This window comes from Pseudophryne corroboree, chromosome 11 (genome assembly GCF_028390025.1).
Source record: "Pseudophryne corroboree isolate aPseCor3 chromosome 11, aPseCor3.hap2, whole genome shotgun sequence".
Taxonomy (NCBI): Eukaryota; Metazoa; Chordata; class Amphibia; order Anura; family Myobatrachidae; genus Pseudophryne; species Pseudophryne corroboree.
Window position 1 is genome coordinate 194,924,739 of NC_086454.1, and position 23,678 is coordinate 194,948,416.

The window sequence follows — 23,678 nt, forward strand, 5'->3', positions numbered from 1 at the left end:
GGGGTGGTTTGCGTGAGCTTGGTTACAAGAGGAAGGGATTTACTGGTCAGTGGACTGCTTCCGCTGTCGCCCAAAGTTTTTGAACTTGTCACTGACTTATTATGAATGCGCTGCAGGTGACGTATAAGGGAGGATGTTCCGAGGTGGTTAACGTCCTTACCCCTACTTATTGCAGCTTGACAAAGGCAACACACGGCTTGACACCTGTTGTCCGCTTTTCTGTTGAAATACCTCCACACTGAAGAGCTGATTTTTTGGGTATTTTCACCAGGCATGTCAACGGCCATATTCCTCCCACGGACAACAGGTGTCTCCCCGGGTGCCTGACTTAAACAAACCACCTCACCATCAGAATCCTCCTGGTCAATTTCCTCCCCAGCGCCAGCAACACCCATATCCTCCTCATCCTGGTGTACTTCAACATCTTCATCTTCAATCTGACTATCAGGAACTGGACTGCGGGTGCTCCTTCCAGCACTTGCAGGGGGCGTGCAAATGGTGGAAGGCGCATGCTCTTCACGTCCAGTGTTGGGAAGGTCAGGCATCGCAACCGACACAATTGGACTCTCCTTGTGGATTTGGGATTTCGAAGAACGCACAGTTCTTTGCGGTGCTTTTGCCAGCTTGAGTCTTTTCAGTTTTCTAGCGAGAGGCTGAGTGCTTCCATCCTCATGTGAAGCTGAACCACTAGCCATGAACATAGGCCAGGGCCTCAGCCGTTCCTTGCCACTCCGTGTGGTAAATGGCATATTGGCAAGTTTACGCTTCTCCTCCGACAATTTTATTTTAGGTTTTGGAGTCCTTTTTTTACTGATATTTGGTGTTTTGGATTTGACATGCTCTGTACTATGACATTGGGCATCGGCCTTGGCAGACGACGTTGCTGGCATTTCATCGTCTCGGCCATGACTAGTGGCAGCAGCTTCAGCACGAGGTGGAAGTGGATCTTGATCTTTCCCTAATTTTGGAACCTCAACATTTTTGTTCTCCATATTTTAATAGGCACAACTAAAAGGCACCTCAGGTAAACAATGGAGATGGATGGATACTAGTATACAATTATGGATGGACTGCCGAGTGCCGACACAGAGGTAGCTACAGCCGTGGACTACCGTACTGTGTCTGCTGCTAATATAGACTGGTTGATAATGAGATGTAGTATGTAGTATGTATAAAGAAGAAAGAAAAAAAAAACCACGGGTAGGTGGTATACAATTATGGATGGACTGCCGAGTGCCGACACAGAGGTAGCTACAGCCGTGGACTACCGTACTGTACTGTGTCTGCTGCTAATATAGACTGGATGATAATGAGATGTAGTATGTATAAAGAAGAAAGAAAAAAAAACCACGGGTAGGTGGTATACAATTATGGATGGACTGCCGAGTGCCGACACAGAGGTAGCTACAGCCGTGGACTACCGTACTGTGTCTGCTGCTAATATAGACTGGTTGATAATGAGATGTAGTATGTATAAAGAAGAAAGAAAAAAAAAACCACGGGTAGGTGGTATACAATTATGGACGGACTGCCGAGTGCCGACACAGAGGTAGGTACAGCCGTGGACTACCGTACTGTACTGTGTCTGCTGCTAATATAGACTGGATGATAATGAGATGTAGTACGTATAAAGAAGAAAGAAAAAAAAAACACGGGTAGGTGGTATACAATTATGGATGGACTGCCGAGTGCCGACACAGAGGTAGCTACAGCCGTGAACTACCGTACTGTGTCTGCTGCGACTGGATGATAAATAATGATATAAAAAATATATATATATCACTACTGCAGCCGGACAGGTATATATTATATAATGACGGACCTGCTGGACACTGTCTGTCAGCAGAATGAGTTTTTTATTTTATAGAATAAAAAAACACCACACAAGTCACACGACGTGTGTTTAACTTTTACAGGCAGACATTCACAATACAATATAGTATACTATATACTGGTGGTCAGGTCACTGGTCAGTCACACTGGCAGTGGCACTCCTGCAGAAAAAAAGTGTGCACTGTTTAATTTTTTAATATGTACTCCTGGCTCCTGCTATAACCTAACTGCTCCCCAGTCTCCCCCACAATTAAGCTGTGTGAGCACAGTCAGATATTATACATAGATGAATCAGCAGCACACTGGGCTGAGCACAGATATGGTATGTGACTGAGTCACTGTGTATCGTTTTTTCAGGCAGAGAACGGATTATATTAAATAATATAAAACTGCACTGGTGGTCACTGGTCAGTCACTAGTTTAACTAACTAATACTATCAGCAAAATTCTGCACTCTCTGTCTGAGTACTCCTCCTAAGCTCCAGTAAATGAAGTGTCACTGTCTCACTCTGTCACTAGTATAACTAACTAATACTATCAGCAAAATTCTGCACTCTCTGTCTGAGTACTCCTCCTAAGCTCCAGTAAATGAAGTGTCACTGTCTCACTCTCACTCTCCTATCTATTTCTTCTCTAAACGGAGAGGACGCCAGCCACGTCCTCTCACTATCAATCTCAATGCACGTGTAAAATGGCTTTGCCGCGCGGCTCCTTATATAGAATCCGAGTCTCGTGATAGAATCCGAGCCTCGCGAGAATCCGACAGCGTCATGATGACGTTCGGGCGCGCTCGGGTTAACCGAGCAAGGCGGGAAGATCCGAGTCGCTCGGATCCGTGTAAAAAAAGCTGAAGTTCGGGCGGGTTCGGATTCCGAGGAACCGAACCCGCTCATCTCTAATAAGGATGTTAACCACCTAGGAACATCCTCCCTTATACGTCACCTGGACCGCATTCATCAGAAGTCAGTGACAAGTTCAAAAGCTTTGGATGACAGTGGAAGTAGTCCACTGACCACTAAATCCCTTCCTCTTGTAACTAAGCTCCTGCAAACCACACCACCAACTCCCTCAGTGTCAATTTCCACCTTACACAGGAAAGCCAATAGTCCTGCAGGCCATGTCACTGGCAAGTCTGACGAGTCCTCTCCTGCCTGGGATTCCTCCGATGCATCCTTGAGTGTTACGCCTACTGCTGCTGGCGCTGCTGTTGTTGCTGCTGGGAGTCGATCGTCATCCCAGAGGGGAAGTCGGAAGACCACTTGTACTACTTCCAGTAAGCAATTGACTGTCCAACAGTCCTTTGCGAGGAAGATGAAATATCACAGCAGTCATCCTGCTGCAAAGCGGATAACTCAGGTCTTGTCAGCCTGGGTGGTGAGAAACGTGTGTCCGGTATCCACCGTTAATTCACAGGCAACTAGAGACTTGATTGAGGTACTGTGTCCCCGGTACCAAATACCATCTAGGTTCCATTTCTCTAGGCAGGCGATACCGAAAATGTATACAGAGGGATTTGGTTTGGTTCCGTACAGGAAAATTATTAAAGTAATGAACATAGATTTGTACAGAGATTGTAGAAAACTGTTCAAAAAACCAACAATACTGAGCTAAATGATCCTTAGTGAAGGTATCTCAAAATTATTAGTGGTTGGTGGTGCTCCCAGAGTCAGTAATAGTAGTGCAAGGAAAAGAATAAAGAAAGACTCTGTGTTGGGGCACACTTTGAAATATGTAATGAATTTATTAAGACTTAGCTTTTAATTCAAGTAATTAAAGTATAAAATAAAGGAGAAAATTTGATACAAAAAAAATGTACAAAATATACATATAGTAGTAAATATAATAATAAATAGAATAAACATACGTTTTGGTTGTATATAGTATACAAATGGAAAAAAAGAATTCCACACAGGGAGAAAAAAGAATAATATGCTGTTTAAAATCAAACTTGATTAACAGAGTCACTAACGAGAATCAGGTTAAACTGATAGAGAGTTAGGAGCACCTGTGGTGAAAAATATATATTAAGAACAATTATATGCCTGAGCTGATCAGAAAATGAGGGGTACCAATCAAAAATATACAAATATAGTCACAATGGTGATAATTATGGATAGGTACTGGATTATTAATCTAATAAACCAGGATGACAGGCACAAAAGAGTAAAATTTATAATTGAAAAGTCAATTAACAAATGTTAATCCCCTGGTAGGGACTTTGTTTGCTATAGAGAAGATCCTAAAGGGAAAAGATGTTTGAGAGAATTGGATACCAAGACGGTATTCATAGCCAAACATAAATTGCCAAAGGAAATGTCATGAGATTAAATAAAATTATAGATAGAGTAAAGAATATTGATAACTAACCCAAATGTGGATATAGGAATAGGAAGTTCAGAAGTTGCTCTAACACTTCTACTGTTTGTGGTCGAAGGTTCCTTTTTTTACTGCACCTGATATTCCCAAATGGTCACCCAATAGGGTACTAATCAGGCTTACCAACGCTTAGCTTCCAAGATCGGATGAGGTTGGAGTTTCCGCTGAAATATGGCAGTAATTGAAACACTATGACACAAATGAGAGGGTGTAATGGAGGAGCAACAAGGGTACTTCTGCTGTCCAGTTACTAGCGCAGATTCTCTGTTGCTGCAAGCATTGCAGAGAGTGGTCTCGCATCTGGATGAGAGGGTACTGAGGAGTAGGTGAAGTAGATAAAGAATAGGGAGGGGACCCCACCTTCTGATGTCCACTGTCTTATAAAATTATAGCGGACAGTGGATGAGAGAGGTAGGTTAGGCTCACCTATTGAAAAGAAAAGGGGGTTGTAGGTATAGTTGTGAAATCACAAGGGGTATAGCAGGCTACTGAGTTAGGTCAGAGGACTATTGTACCTGGGAAATCTTTCCTTTTCCTTTTTAATAGACAAAAGGAACTCAGTTGGGCTGCCTCATAATAATTAGGAGGTATCTGGGTATTAGAGTAGCCCTTAATGAAGTGCTAGTAGATAAAGTGCAAAATAACATATGGAAAAAAATTGAGAACAGGTAGTAAGATGTCCAGTTATGCTGGAAAAAAATGCTAATGAAAGCATTTCTAAGGAGAGAAAGAGGGTAGTTTAAGGCAAAAAAGGTTTAGGATCAAAATTGGCAAACTGAGTGAAGCAAGATATTTATAATGTATCTATATCACGTTAAATAACATAATAGTAAAAAGTACCTAATGAGCACATACAATACCAGGGGATACCAAGGAGTGATCTGAACTATGGAGAGTTCAGCATCACTATGCACAGACGGACCATTTCACCAGGGTGGCTTGTTCATAGTGTTTCAATTACTGCCATATTTCAGCGGAAACGCCCAACCTCTTCCGATCTTGGAAGCTAAGCGTTGGTAAGCCTGATTAGTACCCTATTGGGTGACCATTTGGGAATATCAGGTGCAGTAAAAAAGGAACCTTCGACCACAAACAGTAGAAGTGTTAGAGCAACTTCTGAACTTCCTATTCCTATATCCACATTTGGGTTAGTTATCAATATTCTTTACTCTATCTATAATTTTATTTAACCTCATGACATTTCCTTTGGCAATTTATGTTTGGCTATGAATACCGTCTTGGTATCCAATTCTCTCAAACGTCTTTTCCCTTTAGGATCTTCTCTATAGCAAACAAAGTCCCTAACAGGGGATTAACATTTGTTAATTGACTTTTCAATTATAAATTTTACTCTTTTGTGCCTGTCATCCTGGTTTATTAGATTAATAATCCAGTACCTATCCATAATTATCACCATTGTGACTATATTTGTATATTTTTGATTGGTACCCCTCATTTTCTGATCAGCTCAGGCATATAATTGTTCTTAATATATATTTTTCACCACAGGTGCTCCTAACTCTCTATCAGTTTAACCTGATTCTCGTTAGTGACTCTGTTAATCAAGTTTGATTTAAAACAGCATATTATTCTTTTTTCTCCCTGTGTGGAATTCTTTTTTTCCATTTGTATACTATATACAACCAAAACGTATGTTTATTCTATTTATTATTGAATTTACTACTATATGTATATTTTGTGTATTTTGAACATTTTTTTTTGTATCAAATGTTCTCCTTTATTTTATACTTTATTGAATTAAAAGTTAAGTCTTAATAAATTCATTACATATTTCAAAGTGTGCCCCAACACAGAGTCTTTCTTTTTTCTTTTCCTTGCGATACCGAAAATGTACACAGACGTCAGTAAAAGAGTCACCAGTGTCCTAAAAAATGCAGTTGTACCCAATGTCCACTTAACCACGGACATGTGGACAAGTGGAGCAGGGCAGACTCAGGACTATATGACTGTGACAGCCCACTGGGTAGATGTATTGCCTCCCGCAGCAAGAACAGCAGCGGCGGCACCAGTAGCAGCATCTCGCAAACGCCAACTCGTTCAAAGGCAGGCTACGCTTTGTATCACCGCTTTCCATAAGAGGCACACAGCTGACAACCTCTTACGGAAACTGAGGAACATCATCGCAGAATGGCTTACCCCAGTTGGACTCTCCTGGGGATTTGTGACATCGGACAGCGCCACCAATATTGTGTGTGCATTACATCTGGGCAAATTCCAGCACGTCCCATGTTTTGCACATACATTGAATTTGGTGGTGCAGAATTATTTAAAAAACGACAGGGGCGTGCAAGAGATGCTGTCAGTGGCCCGAAGAATTGCGGGCCACTTTCGGCATTCAGCCACCCCGTGCCGAAGACTGGAGCACCAGCAAACAGTCCTGAACCTGCCCTGCCATCATCTGAAGCAAGAGGTGGTAACGAGGTGGAATTCAACCCTCTATATGCTTCAGAGGATGGAGGAGCAGCAAAAGGCCATTCAAGCCTATACATCTGCCCACGATATAGGCAAAGGAGGGGGAATGCACCTGACTCAAGCGCAGTGGAGAATGATTTCAACGTTGTGCAAGGTTCTGCAACACTTTGAACTTGCCACACGTGAAGTCAGTTCAGACACTGCCAGCCTGAGTCAGGTCATTCCCCTCATCAGGCTTTTGCAGAAGAAGCTGGAGACATTGAAGGAGGAGCTAAAACAGAGCGATTCCGCTAGGCATGTGGGACTTGTGGATGGAGCAGTTAATTCGCTTAACCAGGATTCACGGGTGGTCAATCTGTTGAAATCAGAGCACTACATTTTGGCCACCGTGCTCGATCCTAGATTAAAAAACCTACGTTGAATCTCTCTTTCCAGCAGACACAAGTCTGCAGAGGTTCAAAGACCTGCTGGTGAGAAAATTGTCAAGTCAAGCGGAACGTGACCCGTCAACAGCTCCTCCTTCACATTCTCCCGCAACTGGGGCTGCGAGGAAAAGGCTAAGAATTCCGAGCCCACCCGCTGGCGGTGATGCAGAGCAGTCTGAAGTGAGTGCTGACATCTGGTCCGGACTGAAGGACCTGCCAACGATTACTGACATGTCGTCTACTGTCACTGCATATGATTCTGTCACCATTGAAAGAATGGTGGAGTATTATATGAGTGACCGCATCCAAGTAGGCACGTCAGACAGTCCGTATGCATACTGGCAGGAAAAAGAGGTAATTTGCAGGCCCTTGCACAAACTGGCTTTATTCTACCTAAGTTGCCCTCCCTCCAGTGTGTACTCCGAAAGAGTGTTTAGTGCAGCCGCTCACCTTGTCAGCAATCGGCGTACGAGGTTACTTCCAGAAAATGTGGAGAAGATGATGTTCATCAAAATGAATTATAATCAATTCCTCCGTGGAGACATTTACCAGCAATTGCCTCCAGAAAGTACACAGGGATCTGAGATGGTGGATTCCAGTGTGGACGAATTAATAATCTGTGAGGAGGGGGATGTACACAGTGAAAGGGGTGAGGAATCAGAAGATGATGATGAGGTGGACATCTTGCCTCTGTAGAGCCAGTTTGTGCAAAGAGAGATTGATTGCTTCTTTTTTGGTGGGGGCCCAAACCAACCAGTCATTTCAGTCACAGTCGTGTGGCAGACCCTGTCGCTGAAATGATGGGTTCGTTAAAGTGTGCATGTCCTGTTTATACAACATAAGGGTGGGTGGGAGGGAGCAAGGACAATTCCATCTTGCACCTCTTTTTTCTTTCATTTTTCTTTGCATCATGTGCTGTTTGGGGACTATTTTTTTGAAGTGCCATCCAGTCTGACACTGCAGTGCCACTCCTAGATGGGCCAGGTGTTTGTGTCGGCCACTTGTGTTGCTTAGCTTAGTCACACAGCGACCTTGGTGCGCCTCTTTTTTTCTTTGCATCATGTGCTGTTTGGGGACAATTTTTTTGAAGTGCCATCCTGTCTGACACTGCAGTGCCACTCCTAGTTGGATAAATGTTGTGTGTGGAGCCGCACTAGTCAAACAATTTTCTTAGAGTACCACATTAAATATTACAATGAAAATACCAATATGCATACAGTTATCAAGTGACGTAAAATCTTAAACTGCTAATGATTGGCGGTGCTCCCAGGAATTTTGTAGGTTATACTACAATTGAAAAAAGCAAGAGAAAAAGACAAAAAAATCTTTTTTGGGAGCACTCATTTGTTATGATAGAAATAGTATATATAATATTAAAACTTAACCTTTAATTAAACCTTGAATAAAAAGACTTTTGGACAAAAATTGGGACTCGTGTGTGGTGTTATCTGTTAGTGTAAATCTTATTTAACCTTTTTAGCAAATGAGGTATAAGATAATTAAAAAGGTGAAAATATCAGAGGGATGGTGAAGGATACCAAATGGTTTCTTAGGATCCAGGGTATTCAAAAGATCACTGTGCATGCCTGAATTTAAGGATATCTAGGTTGGAACAATATAGGCTTTGTCAGAATAGAGCTCCAGAGGAATGTAAGAAGGATGGAGCAAGAAATGCAATGAGGCTACCCTTAGTGAGAAGGGGGGCGGGGGGATTTTGGACAGAGGCCCACTGCACCTGGTATTCTCAGGAGGTTCCCCTTCCTAATACTGACCAGGCCATACCTGCTTAGCTTCCGAGATCGGACAAGATCGGGCATATTCAGGGTAGTATGGCCGTGGGCCTTTCATAAAGGAGAAGGAGAGGTCACACTCTGCTTACTGTACTTTACATAAATCAGGACTGAAATGGTCCGAAATGGTATTTCCAGAAAGGAGTGTGTGTGAAGAGTAAAGGAGTATAGACAGAAAAAGGGAGGGGGGGGGGGGGAAGGGGGAAGGGGGGAGGAGGGGAAGAAAGAATTAATGCAAAGCAGAGGTGTTGATTGTGTAAGTCTCCAAATAGGAGATCTAATATAATGATTAAATAATCATGGGGAACACACCCCAAAAAAATTCACAGACTCGCTGTGTGATATTGTGGGAGATATACTGACAAAAGTTATATAGTGTGATCACTAAAAAAGTATATATACGATTAGATGGCTGAAATATCCTCTTCAATTGCAGGGTTGCTTGCTTACTGGGGGAGACCCACAGGGTAGATAAAGAGCTCAAGGCTGGCTCACAAAAAATTTTTTAGAACACACAAATGTAAACTGTTACTTGCTCCATAGAAACAGAAACCCATTAATAAATGAAAAAAGATATAGGTTTAGAGCTTAGGGCTGGCTCACAAAAGATACATTAAGCCTTATTTCATCCTCTTGAGGACTGACATAACATTGGAAAATAATAAATAAATAATTTACATTCAAATGCTGCTGATAATACAAGACATGCAGATATAGATATACATTAGTGTAAGGGATAAATAGCATAACTGTGATTGATATCCATTGGGGCATGAGTGGGGAGGTAATGAGGTATGGACTGTAAATAGTCCTATACTACAAACAGTGCTTCTGTTGCTATGCAATAGTGCCGCAGGAGCAATTTGTTTAGGGGGAGAGAGTGAATAATCAAGTCCTGGTGGTTAAGTATGTTACCACAGCCGCAATGTGTGCGGTCAGTGTTGTCCAGGAATCCCCCGGCGTTCGCCCGCTAGCAGTGATGAGCGCGGCCGCCCGCTTCCGGACTGGGCGTGGCCGCGATGACGTCACCGAAGGACGTCTCTCGACGTACGTTTCACCTAGATAGGCTTGGCACACTTTACCGTTCCAATCGTAGTCCACGTGGATCGTTAAGTATGAAAAAATTGAAAAAAAGAAAATTTTTTTGAAAAACTCATGTCGAACTTTAGACCTGTCGACCTAGCACATGTCGACCTAGAAACCCTGTCGACCTTCCATCCATGTCAACCTAGTGACTGTCGACCTATAGTGGTCGACCTAAACATTGTCGACCTAGGCACTGTCGATCTTCAGACCGGATCCCATTCACACTGCCTAACGGACAAGCTGTATCTATTAGAATATATGTAAATATCAAGATAGAGGTCCCGTATTACGAATAGGTATTTGAAGGATCTTGCCTGAAACATCTGAACGGTGAAAACGATCTAGCTTTATCGATTGAGATAACCTGAGATGACGGCATAGTAAGCCTAACTGAAGGCTGATCATGTGATCAGAGCGTCAATAGGTGAGGTGGCATCATGTTACTGGACATCTTACTATGACAGGAATCTCCTATTGGCGGATTCTGGCAACCGCCGGTTTTTAAGGGTGAACCACGAAACAATCTGTTTCTGTCTCTGATGAAGCAAACAGCGAAGCGTGCGTCAGGCTAGCTGCGCACTTTAGGTAGTCACCGGATTGTGCTTAACGGATGTTAGATTAGGAAGGATGAAATATATCCTAGTCGAGTGTGCTTTAACCCATGCAAGTCGCGGGGACTATTGATAGGAAGTAGTAGAACCAGATGCTGATGACATACCCAAATACTTATATAAAAACATACTGTGTGTAGTAAATTGTGTCAATCGGAAATTGTGTCTATAAGGCTGTATAATAAAGCTTTGATACGCATATTATTAGATATTTAATGTGTATATGTGTCCATATTAGAAATCATTAATTAAAGGGCTGAGCATGTCAGGATATCAGTGACATGACACATTTTTATAATGATTTTATGGTGATTACAGACCTATTTACAGCACATGCTATATAATCACAGAGGTTCTGAAACCATCCCCTAAAAAAACAGTGAATTACAGGGTGCTAAATATATTAAAGTATCAGACTATATTGGTGTAAGGCCTAATTACTATCCTATATACACTCTTATGGCTCATTCAAATACAGAAATGAATAGTGCATGAATCATTAATAAGCCTACACTTAGATCAGAACGGGGCGAGCCCTCATTATCTCCTGTTACAATACGGAGAAACTAAAATGATCTTACTGTATATGAATTACTAACACATATTGATTTATAGGAACTCTGAAGGAAAGCATGTGATAGATAGCAATACCTTAAGAAGGGATTACTGATTACTTACTGCCAGCAACTATTAGAGCTCTAGATGAGCCAAAATGATGCTACAATGAAACTGGGTTAATTGTATCCATCACTTGTTACATTTGAAAGGTTTAACACCGCCAGAGTTTAATCCTTGAACTGACAGCTGCTATCTCTCTTGTAGTGGATACATTTGTATCCTAATGCCCTAATGTTTCTCTCTCAGTGGACATAACATTATTCATGCAGCTTAGGAAGGTACATAGGTACTACTGAGACCAGGCCCGAAACTAGGATTTTCGTCACCCGGGGTAAGGCGGTAATTTGACCCCCCCCCCCCCAAAAAAAAAAAAAAAACAGCAACAAAACACAACATACAAACAAACAAACAAACAACAAACACTGTCAGACTAAAATAAGCATATCAAAAAATGGGGAAAAATGGGGATACTGTTGGACAATATTCCCCTATGTGCCCCAAATGCCCTAAGCGTCACATACCCCCACCAGCAGCGTGTTCAGGGCCGGTTCAAGGGCGCATAGCGCCCCGGGCAGGAAATGGGGCGTGGCCTAATACAGGGGGCGTGGTCAGTTACGCCCCCTGTACATTCTAGCGCCGCTTGATTGCTGAGCGATGCGCGATGACGTCATCGCGCACCGCACAGCAAAAGGTCCTCTCCACGAAGGGAAACTAGACGCATAGCGTCTAGTTCCCTTCGTGGAGAGGACCTTTGCTGTGCGGTGCGCGATGACGTCATCGCGCACCGCTCAGCAAAGTTACTCTCCACGAAGGGAAACTAGACGCATAGCGTCTAGTTCCCTTCACAGGGGACGGCAGCGGGCAGCGGGCATTTGAGGTGGACGGGGGACACAGCGGGCAGCAGTGGCGGATCTTGCCACGGTGCGGCGCCCTCCGGATGGCGCCAGCGCCCTCCGGAAGGCGGCGCCCCGGGCAAAAGTCCTGCTTGCCCGTGGCAAGATCCGCTATTGAGCGTGTTCCACTACATGCCCCCCTGTGTGTCCCCATACATTGCACTATATCACTGCACTGCACTACATTCCCATATCCACTGCATTGCATCACTCGTACTACATCCCCTACATGCTAAACTACATCACTACACTACAGCGTGTCCTCTCAAATGGTGTGTAGGCGGCAGCTTGTTATCGCTTGGTGCTGGACAGGCAGCCGGGATCATAGCCTGCTTAAAAACATAGCATCAACAGCTCACTTCTATAGCTTGCACAGTTCACTGCATGCTAGTCGCAGCACTGGATGGCAAAGAAGAGAGTTTAAGACAGTAGCCAGCATAGGAGAGATCCCAGGTACTGGAGCTCATCCGCACAGCGTCAGAGCCAACTGTGGGCAGACAGGTGGGTCAGAGACATTGCCCCAGGAGCAGTCTGCTGTCTCACTGGAGCAGCACAGCACTACTGATTAAAAAAAAAACCCTGTTCCTCTGTAACTCCTCGGCACCCCACCAAATCCTGCACCCGGGGCGCAAGCCCCCTTAGCCCCCCCCTAGTTATGGCCCTGATTGAGACCTTATGATAGAGTCTGGACACCGATTCTGAGATATAGTGGAATAATAATAATAATAATTTTATTTATATAGCGCTCTATCTCCAATATGACTCAAGGCGCTTAACAGATTCATAGCATAATATAGTACAGAAAATAATGAAGTACAGAACAGATTTTCATAAAATACAGAAGCATGGAGATACTAAAGGGACAATTATGGGAATGCTTGAGTAAAAAGGAAAGTCTTGAGTCTACTTTTGAAGGATTCTATAGTTGGGGCCTCTCGCACTGTCCGGGGAAGTGACTTCCATAGAGTCGGAGCCGCATGACTAAAAGCTCGACCCCCAGATGAATTACGGGAGATTCTAGGTACTGCTAAAAGTCCTTCATCTACAGATCGCAGTAATCGAGTGGGGCAGTATGGGGTCAGTAGCTGCTTCAGGTACCTTGGGCCCTGGTCATGTAGTGCTTTGAAACTCAGTAAGCCAATCTTGAAGATGATTCGCCATCTTACAGGCAGCCAGTGAAGGGAGTAGAGGATGGGTGTTATGTGGCTAGAACGGGGCTGGTTGGTTAACAGCCTGGCAGCTGTGTATTGCACCAGCTGTAAGCGGTGCAATTCTTTTGCTGGGAGACCTAGGTAGAGGGCATTACAGTAGTCCAATCGAGATGATACAAATGCGTGGATGACTTTTGGCAGATCATCTGAGGGAATTAAGTGCTTGATTCTGGCTATGTTCCTCAGGTGAAAGAATGAGGATTTGATTGTGGCTGATATCTGATGTTTAAGTGTCAAGCCATCATCCAAGACAACGCCAAGATTCCACACACGATCAGTGGTTTGTAATTCCGAATCCCCGAGTGTAAGTCCAGTCTTGTCCTTTGATGTTGCGGTCCTATCATAAGGACCTCTGTTTTATCCGGGTTCAGTCGCAGCCAACTAGCACTCATCCACTCCTGGAGTTCAGCTAGACAGCCATTTAGGGTTGCTATTGGGTTATCAGTGCCCGGAGTAAAGGACAAGTACAGTTGTGTATCATCTGCATAGCAGTGGTAGTCTAGCCCATGGTGCCTGATTATTTCACCCAGCGGGAGCATGTATACTGCAAAAAGCATGGGGGATAGTATAGAACCTTGTGGGACACCACATGGCAATGGCACTGGTGGTGATGAGTATAATCCAGACGATACTCTCTGTGACCTGCCTGTGAGAAATGATTTGAATCAATTTAGGACTGTGCCATCCAGTCCACAAAAATGTATCAGATGCTCAATCAGAAGCCCATGGTCCACGGTATCAAATGCTGCAGAGAGATCCAGAAGGATTAATATTGAACAGTCGCCTCTGTCTCTAGCCGTCAGAAGATCATTTAACACACACACCAGGGCTGTTTCAGTGCTATGTCTTCTCCTGAATCCTGATTGGAATGGTTTATAGATATCATGGGTTATCAGGCAGGTTTCCAGTTGATTTGCAACCACTTTCTCAATAACCTTTCCTAGAAAAGGAAGGTTTGATACCGGTCTATAGTTGGTCATGCAGTCAGGATCTAAATTAGATTTTTTAAGAAGAGGTCTAACAATTGCTTCCTTTAGGGGTCCAGGAAATATGCCTGCCTGCAAAGAGCATTGAACAATTTTTGCAAAGACAGGACCAATTATATCCATACAACCTATTAGAAGCTTGGTTGAGGCAGGGACCAGATCACAGGTGGTGGGACGCAAAGTCCGAGCAATTTCAGCAATGTCCTTTACATCAACTGGGTGAATGCTGGTCCATGAAGGCAGGTGGCTTATATTGGCAGGTTTTGTAGTTTGACACTCCTTTGAATGCACTGTGGAGATTCCAGCCCGAATGGTGGATATTTTATCTGCAAAGAAGTTTGCAAACTCGTTGCATCTTGCCTGGGAGAGGGTTTAATCAGTCTGCAGGCATGCTGGCTTGCAAAGCATCTCCACTGTGCGGAAAAGTTGAGCTGGCCTATTGTTTGCTGCCGTGATCTCATTTGACAGAAACTGTGATTTCTTACGGGTGATTGTCGATTGATATTCTTCATTATGCTTTATTAGTTTTATTTTGTCATCCACTAGGTTAGTCTTCCTCCATCGTCTTTCCAGTCTACGCCCCCCTTTCTTGAGCTCACTAACACTGTTGTCGAACCAGGGAGCTCGACGTTGTAGTTTACGAGGTCTTATATGCACAGGGGCGATAATATCAATTGCATCCATAACATCCCTATTATAATAACGGACTAGGGAACAGGGATCTTCACAGGCACCCAGTATAGCAGAGAGATCCAGATTTGCTGTTAGAGCCTGGGGAGTCATACCCCTCCTTGGACGATACCTGATCAACTCCACGGGCAGAGATTTTATTTGAGGGGTTGCAACTGAGAACCAAAGGGCGTGGTGGTCTGACCAGATGACTGGGTTTATTTTTAGGTCAGTGACTTCTAATCCAATCTGAAAGACAAGATCGAGAGTGTGACCACTTTTATGTGTGGCAGAAGGAATAACCTGTGTGAAGCCCAGACCATTCATTGTGCACAGGAGGTCTTGGCTAAGGCGAGAGAGCTCATCATCTACCCGTGCATTGAAATCCTCGAGGATGAGCCATCTTTGATGTTCCAGAACCAGGCCAGCAACAGTGTCTGCAATTTCTTGTAGAAATATCTTTCCATCTCCAGGGGGCCGGTAAATGAGAAGTACTCTGAAACCTAATCCTGTCGAACTCCGGGCAGCAATGCACTCGAATGAGCGAGTAATTTCAATAGAGTGGACCCTAAGTTTAAGTTCTTTTTTGAAGCAGATAGCCACCCCGCCACCCCTGCGGTCCAGTCTTGGGTTGTGGATGACAGAGTAGTTTGTTGGGACTGCAGCCTCCAATATAGGTGCTGCATTTTCATCTAGCCAGGTCTCTGTGATACAGGCTAGATCTGCAGATTCAGTAAGGTCAGCAATTGTTGCAGTATTGTTTCTTATAGATCTGGCATTACAAAAGACTGACCTGATTGGGCATACCAGTGTGCCTTCAGTTTTCTTTATGTTAGGTGCAGGACAGGGCCGGTGCTATGGTGGTCGGCGCCCTCCTGCAAACTATACATTTTGCGCCCTCCTACGGCCGCATCATAGTCATTGGCCCAAATTTATTAAGCCTTAAAAAGTGATAATATGGAGACGGATAAGGAGTGATAAAGAACCAGCCAATCACACACTACCTCTGCTACGATGCACCCCCTCTTCCCACACGCTACCTTACGCTACCTGGCTCCCCTCTCCCCGCACACACTACTCTACCATTGCTACCATGCACCCCCTTTCCCTGTACACAATACATTACACTGCTACCTTGCACCCTCTTTCCCTGTACACAATACATTACACTGCTACCCTGCACCCCCTTTCCCTGTACACAATACATTACACTGCTACCCTGCACCCTCTCTCTCTAAACATACTACATTATATTACCACTGCTACACTGCACCCCCTCTCCCCACACACACTACCGCCACTACCCAGCACACCTCTCCCCACACACACTACCGCCACTACCCAGCACACCTCTCCCCACACACACTACCGCCACTACCCAGCACACCTCTCCCCACACAAACTACATTACAGTACCACCGCTACCCTGGACCACCCCTTTCCCTGCACACACACTATACTGCCGCTACCCTGTACCCCCTCTCCACACACACTACCGCTGCTACTCTGCACCCCACACACTACACTGCCATTACCCTGCACCCTCATTGTCCGCACACACACTACGCTATCGCTGCTACCCTGCATCCATCTCCCCACACATTACACTTACCTTTTCTGGCTGGCTTTTTTCTTCATGCTAGAACTGGCCCAACCATCAGAGAATGCAGCAGCTGGGAACAGATGACAGGGGTGTGCCAGAGCAGGTGAACATTTCCCTTTTTCGTTCCTCCCACCGCTGGCTTTTCAAAGCAGAAAACCCAACCTGCAGCATACACTGTTACTATGCCACTTCTGCCCCCTCCCCCGCCCACAGCACACACTTAATTTGCTACACCCCAGCACACATGAATATGATACTCCCCCCCACTCCCCAGCACACATGAATATGATACTCCCCCCCACTACCCAGCACACATGAATATGATACTCCCCCCCACTCCCCAGCGCACCTGAATATGATACTCCCCCCCCACTCCCCAGCGCACCTGAATATGATATTCCTCCCCCCTCCCCAGCACACATGAATATGATAATCCCCCACTCCCCAGCTCACATGAATATGATAATCCCTCACTCCCCAGCTCACATGAATATGATACTCCCCCCTCCCCAGCGCACATGAATATGATATTCCTCCCCCCTCCCCAGCACACATGAATATGATAATCCCCCACTCCCCAGCTCACATGAATATGATAATCCCTCACTCCCCAGCTCACATGAATATGATACTCCCCCCTCCCCAGCGCACATGAATATGATATTCCTCCCCCCTTCCCAGCTCACAAGAATATGATACTCCCCCCTCCCCAGCGCACATGAATATGATACTCCCCCCTCCCCAGCGCACATGAATATGATACCCCCCCTCCCCAGCGCACATGAATATGATACCTCCCCTCCCCAGCGCACATGAATATACTACCTCCCTCCCCAGCACACCTGAATATGATACTATCCCCCTCCCCAGCGCACATGAATATGATACCTCCCCTCCCCAGCGCACATGAATATACTACCTCCCTCCCCAGCGCACATGAATATGATACTCCCCCCTCCCAAGCGCACATGAATATGATACCCCCCCTCCCCAGCGCACATGAATATACTACCTCCCTCCCCAGCGCACATGAATATGATACTCCCCCCTCCCCAGCGCACATGAATATGATACTCCCCCCCACTCTTCAGCGCACATGAATATGATACTCCCCCCTCCCCAGCTCACAAGAATATGATACTCCCCCCTCCCCAGCGCACATGAATATGATACTCCCCCCTCCCCAGCGCACATGAATATGATACCTCCCCTCCCCAGCGCACATGAATATACTACCCCCCTCCCCAGCGCACATGAATATGATACCCCCCCTCCCCAGCGCACATGAATATGATACCTCCCCTCCCCAGCGCACATGAATATACTACCCCCCTCCCCAGCACACCTGAATATGATACTACCTCCCTCCCCAGCGCACATGAATATGATACCTCCCCTCCCCAGCGCACATGAATATACTACCTCCCTCCCCAGCGCACATGAATATGATACTCCCCCCTCCCAAGCGCACATGAATATACTACCTCCCTCCCCAGCGCACATGAATATGATACCTCCCCTCCCCAGCGCACATGAATATACTACCTCCCTCCCCAGCGCACATGAATATGATACCTCCCCTCCCCAGCGCACATGAATATACTACCTCCCTCCCCAGCGCACATGAATATGATACTCCCCCCTCCCCAGCGCACATGAATATGATACTCCCCCCTCCCCAGCGCACATGAATATGATACTCCCCCCCACTCCCCAGCGCACCTGAATATGATATTCCTCCCCCCTCCCCAGCTCACATGAATATGATACTCCCCCCTCCCCAGCTCACAAGAATATGATACTCCCCCCTCCCCAGCGCACATGAATATGATACTCCCCCCTCCCCAGCGCACATGAATATGATACCCCCCCTCCCCAGCGCACATGAATATGATACCTCCCCTCCCCAGCGCACATGAATATACTACCCCCCTCCCCAGCGCACATGAATATGATACCTCCCCTCCCCAGCGCACATGAATATACTACCTCCCTCCCCAGCACACCTGAATATGATACTATCCCCCTCCCCAGCGCACATGAATATGATACCTCCCCTCCCCAGCGCACATGAATATACTACCTCCCTCCCCAGCGCACATGAATATGATACTCCCCCCTCCCAAGCGCACATGAATATGATACTCCCCCCTCCCCAGCGCACATGAATATGATACTCCCCCCTCCCCAGCGCACATGAATATGATACTCCCCCCCACTCCCCAGCGCACCTGAATATGATATTCCTCCCCCCTCCCCAGCTCACATGAATATGATAATCCCCCACTCCCCAGCTCACATGAATATGATACTCCCCCCTCCCCAGCGCACATGAATATGATACTCCCCCCTCCCCAGCGCACATGAATATGATACCCCCCCTCCCCAGCGCACATGAATATGATACCTCCCCTCCCCAGCGTACATGAATATACTACCCCCCTCCCTAGCACACCTGAATATGATACTATCCCCCTCCCCAGCGCACATGAATATGATACTATCCCCCTCCCCACACCTGAATATGATACTACCCCCTCCCCAGCGCACCTGAATATACTACCCCCCTCCCCAGCGCACCTGAATATACTACCCCCCTCCCCAGCGCACATGAATACGATACTCCCCCCTCTCCCCAGCGCTTATGAATATGATACTCCCCCCTCTCCCCAGCACACATCAATATGATACTACCTCCCTCCCCAGCGCACATGAATATGATACTCCCCCCCTCCCCAGCGCACATGAATATACTACCTCCCTCCCCAGCACACCTGAATATGATACTACCTCCCTCCCCCCCCAGCGCACATGAATATGATACTCCCCCCCTCCCCAGCGCACATGAATATACTACCTCCCTCCCCAGCACACCTGAATATGATACTACCTCCCTCCCCAGCGCACATGAATATGATACTCCCCCCCTCCCCAGCGCACATGAATATACTACCCCCCTCCCCAGCATACCTGAATAAACTACCCCCCTCCCCAGCGCACATGAATATGATACTATCCCCCTCCCCACACCTGAATATGATACTACCCCCTCCCCAGCGCACCTGAATATACTACCCCCCTCCCCAGCGCACATGAATATACTACCCCCCTCCCCAGCGCACATGAATATGATACTCCCCCCTCTCCCCAGCGCTTATGAATATGATACTCCCCCCTCTCCCCAGCACACCTGAATATGATACTACCTCCCTCCCCAGCACACATGAATATGATACTCCCCCCCTCCCCAGCGCACATGAATAAACTACCTCCCTCCCCAGCACACCTGAATATGATACTACCCCCCTCCCCAGCGCACATGAATATGATACTACCCCCCTCCCCAGCGCACATGAATATGATACTCCCCCCCTCCCCAGCGCACATGAATATACTACCTCCCTCCCAGCGCACATGAATATGATACTCCCCCCCCTCCCCAGCGCACATGAATATACAACCCCCCTCCCCAGCACACCTGAATATGATACAGGTTGAGTATCCCATATCCAAATATTCCGAAATACGGAATATTCCGAAATACGGACTTTTTTGAGCGAGAGTGAGATTGTGAAACCTTTGTTTTTTGATGGCTCAATGTACACAAATTTTGTTTAATACACAAAGTTATTAAAAATATTGTATTAAATGACCTTCAGGCTGTGTGTATAAGGTGTATATGAAACATAAATGAATTGTGTGAATGTACACACACTTTGTTTAATGCACAAAATTATAAAAAATATTGGCTAAAATGACCTTCAGGCTGTGTGTATAAGGTGTATATGTAACATAAATGCATTCTGTGCTTAGATTTAGGCCCCATCACCATGATATCTCATTATGGTATGCAATTATTCCAAAATACGGAAAAATCCCATATCCAAAATACCTCTGGTCCCAAGCATTTTGGATAAGGGAGACTCAACCTGTACTACCCCCCTCCCCTGCGCACATGAATATGATACTATCCCCCTCCCCACACCTGAATGTAATACTACCCCCTCCCCAGCGCACCTGAATATACTACCCCCCTCCCAGCGCACCTGAATATACTACCCCCCTCCCCAGCGCACATGAATATGATACTCCCCCCTCTCCCCTGCGCTTATGAATATGATACTCCCCCCTCTCCCCAGCACACATCAATATGATACTACCTCCCTCCCCAGCGCACATGAATATGATACTCCCCCCCTCCCCAGCGCACATGAATATACTAGCTCCCTCCCCAGCACACCTGAATATGATACTTCCCCCCTCCCCAGCGCACATGAATATGATACTCCCCCCCTCCTCAGCGCACATGAATATACTACCTCCCTCCCCAGCACACCTGAATATGATACTACCTCCCTCCCCAGCGCACATGAATATGATACTACCCCCCTACCCAGCGCACATGAATATGATACTCCCCCCCTCCTCAGCGCACATGAATATACTACCTCCCTCCCCAGCACACCTGAATATGATACTACCTCCCTCCCCAGCGCACATGAATATGATACTCCCCCCCTCCCCAGCGCATATGAATATACTACCCCCCTCCCCAGCACACCTGAATATGATACTACCCCTCTCCCCAGCGCACCTGAATATGATACTGCCCCCCCAAGCGCACATGAATATACTACCCCCCTCCCCAGCACATATGAATATGATACTCCCCCTCCCCAGCGCACATGAATATACTACCCCACTCCCCAGCACACGTGAATATGATACTCCCCCCCCTCCCCAGCGCACATGAATATGATACTACCCCCCTCCCCAGCACACATGAATATGATACTCCTCCCCCCCTCCCCAGCGCACATGAATATACTACCCCCCCCTCCCCAGCACACCTGAATATGATACTACCCTCCTCCCCAGCACACCTGAATATGATACTACCCACCCCCCTGCTCCCCAGTGCACATATATATGATACTCCCCTCCCATATCCCCAGCACATATGAATGATACTACCCCCTACCCCCACACACTCCCCAGCACACATGAATGATACTCCCCTCCCCATTCCCCAGCACAGATGAATGCTACTCCCCCCCCCCATTCCCCAGCACACATGAATGATACTCCTCCCCCATTCCCCAGCACACATGAATAATACTCCCCCCCCCCATTCCCCAGCACACATGAATGATACTCCTCCCCCCCCCCCCCATTCCCCAGCACACATAAATATACTATCCCCCTCCTTTGTTTATCAGCGGCAGTATTTACCAGTCTCAGCTCTTCTGTGGCTGGTTGCTAGGGCTGCAGGCTGCTATACTGGCTCGCTGCTCCTCTTCTTACAACAGCTTGCTCCTCCAGACACAGTGCACAGTCACATGTACATTGTGTGACTTCCTGTGTCCCCTATCTGAATCTACCACAGACGGGAGGGGAGAGAGGGGGGCGGTGCTTAAGACTTATGTGTCTTCAGTGACAGATGGGAGGCGATGTTGCTGCCTGTCTTCGGGATGACATGGACAGGGGGAGGAATGGGGAGGAGAGGGAGGGAGGACTGACACACAGGAGGAGATCTGTTCATATTGCCGGTGCCGCTGCATGTCACAGTGTGACAGGTGCAGCGGCAGCCGGCAGCAACACGGCGCATCAGCAAGGTAGCAGAGCGGGGACAGCGCCTCTTCAGCCAGGCGCCTCCCTGCTTTGCAGACCTTGCTGAGCAGGTAGCGCCGGCACTGGTGCAGGAGCTCTGGGTATGGGGGTTACCAAGCGAGAATTGACAGTTCTGTTCTTCCAATCACAGGGCCGTCTTTTGGGTATCACTTCTATTTGATTGTTCTTTGAAGCTGGGGGTGAGCAGGTGGGCAAAAGAGTTAGGTGGTTACCGGGGAAAAGAAGTTTCCGGCCTGCTCGCTTCCCACGAATGCGCCTGTAGTATAATACAAGTATAATACACACTATTTGATCACTTTATTGAGAATATTTATTGAAAGCATTACACATAGTAAGCTATACATTAGGGATGTGCACTTGAAATTTTTCGGGTTTTGTGTTTTGGTTTTGGGTTCGGTTCCGCGGCCGTGTTTTGGGTTCGACCGCGTTTTGGCAAAACCTCACCGAATTTTTTTTGTCGGATTCGGGTGTGTTTTGGATTCGGGTGTTTTTTTCAAAAAACCCTAAAAAACAGCTTAAATCATAGAATGTGGGGGTCATTTTGATCCCAAAGTATTATTAACCTCAAAAACCATAATTTCCACTCATTTTCAGTCTATTCTGAATACCTCACACCTCACAATATTATTTTTAGTCCTAAAATTTGCACCGAGGTCGCTGAATGACTAAGCTAAGCGACCCTAGTGGCCGACACAAACACCTGGCCCATCTAGGAGTGGCACTGCAGTGTCACGCAGGATGGCCCTTCCAAAAAACACTCCCCAAACAGCACATGACGCAAAGAAAAAAAGAGGCGCAATGAGGTAGCTGTGTGAGTAAGCTAAGCGACCCTAGTGGCCGACACAAACACCTGGCCCATCTAGGAGTGGCACTGCAGTGTCACGCAGGATGGCCCTTCCAAAAAACACTCCCCAAACAGCACATGACGCAAAGAAGAAAAAAAGAGGCGTAATGAGGTAGCTGTGTGAGTAAGATAAGCGACCCTAGTGGCCGACACAAACACCTGGCCCATCTAGGAGTGGCACTGCAGTGTCACGCAGGATGGCCCTTCCAAAAAACACTCCCCAAACAGCACATGACGCAAAGAAGAAAAAAAGAGGCGTAATGAGGTAGCTGTGTGAGTAAGATAAGCGACCCTAGTGGCCGACACAAACACCTGGCCCATCTAGGAGTGGCACTGCAGTGTCACGCAGGATGGCCCTTCCAAAAAACACTCCCCAAACAGCACATGACGCAAAGAAAAAAAGAGGCGCAATGAGGTAGCTGTGTGAGTAAGCTAAGCGACCCTAGTGGCCGACACAAACACCTGGACCATCTAGGAGTGGCACTGCAGTGTCACGCAGGATGGCCCTTCCAAAAAAAAACTCCCCAAACAACACATGACGCAAAGAAGAAAAAAAGAGGCGCAATGAGGTAGCTGTGTGAGTAAGATAAGCGACCCTAGTGGCCGACACAAACACCTGGCCCATCTAGGAGTGGCACTGCAGTGTCACGCAGGATGGCCCTTCCAAAA

The 23,678-nt window shown here is 46.5% G+C and overlaps 3 pseudogenes; 1 reads left to right on the forward strand and 2 right to left on the reverse strand.

Moving 5' to 3' along the window:
* Window positions 1–4,274: 4,274 nt before the first annotated feature.
* Window positions 4,275–4,392, reverse strand: LOC134971183 (5S ribosomal RNA; annotated as a pseudogene).
* Window positions 4,393–5,164: 772 nt separating this feature from the next.
* On the forward strand, window positions 5,165–5,283 carry LOC134970450 (5S ribosomal RNA; annotated as a pseudogene).
* A 3,507-nt stretch (window positions 5,284–8,790) lies between these two features.
* On the reverse strand, window positions 8,791–8,908 carry LOC134971181 (5S ribosomal RNA; annotated as a pseudogene).
* Window positions 8,909–23,678: the final 14,770 nt, after the last annotated feature.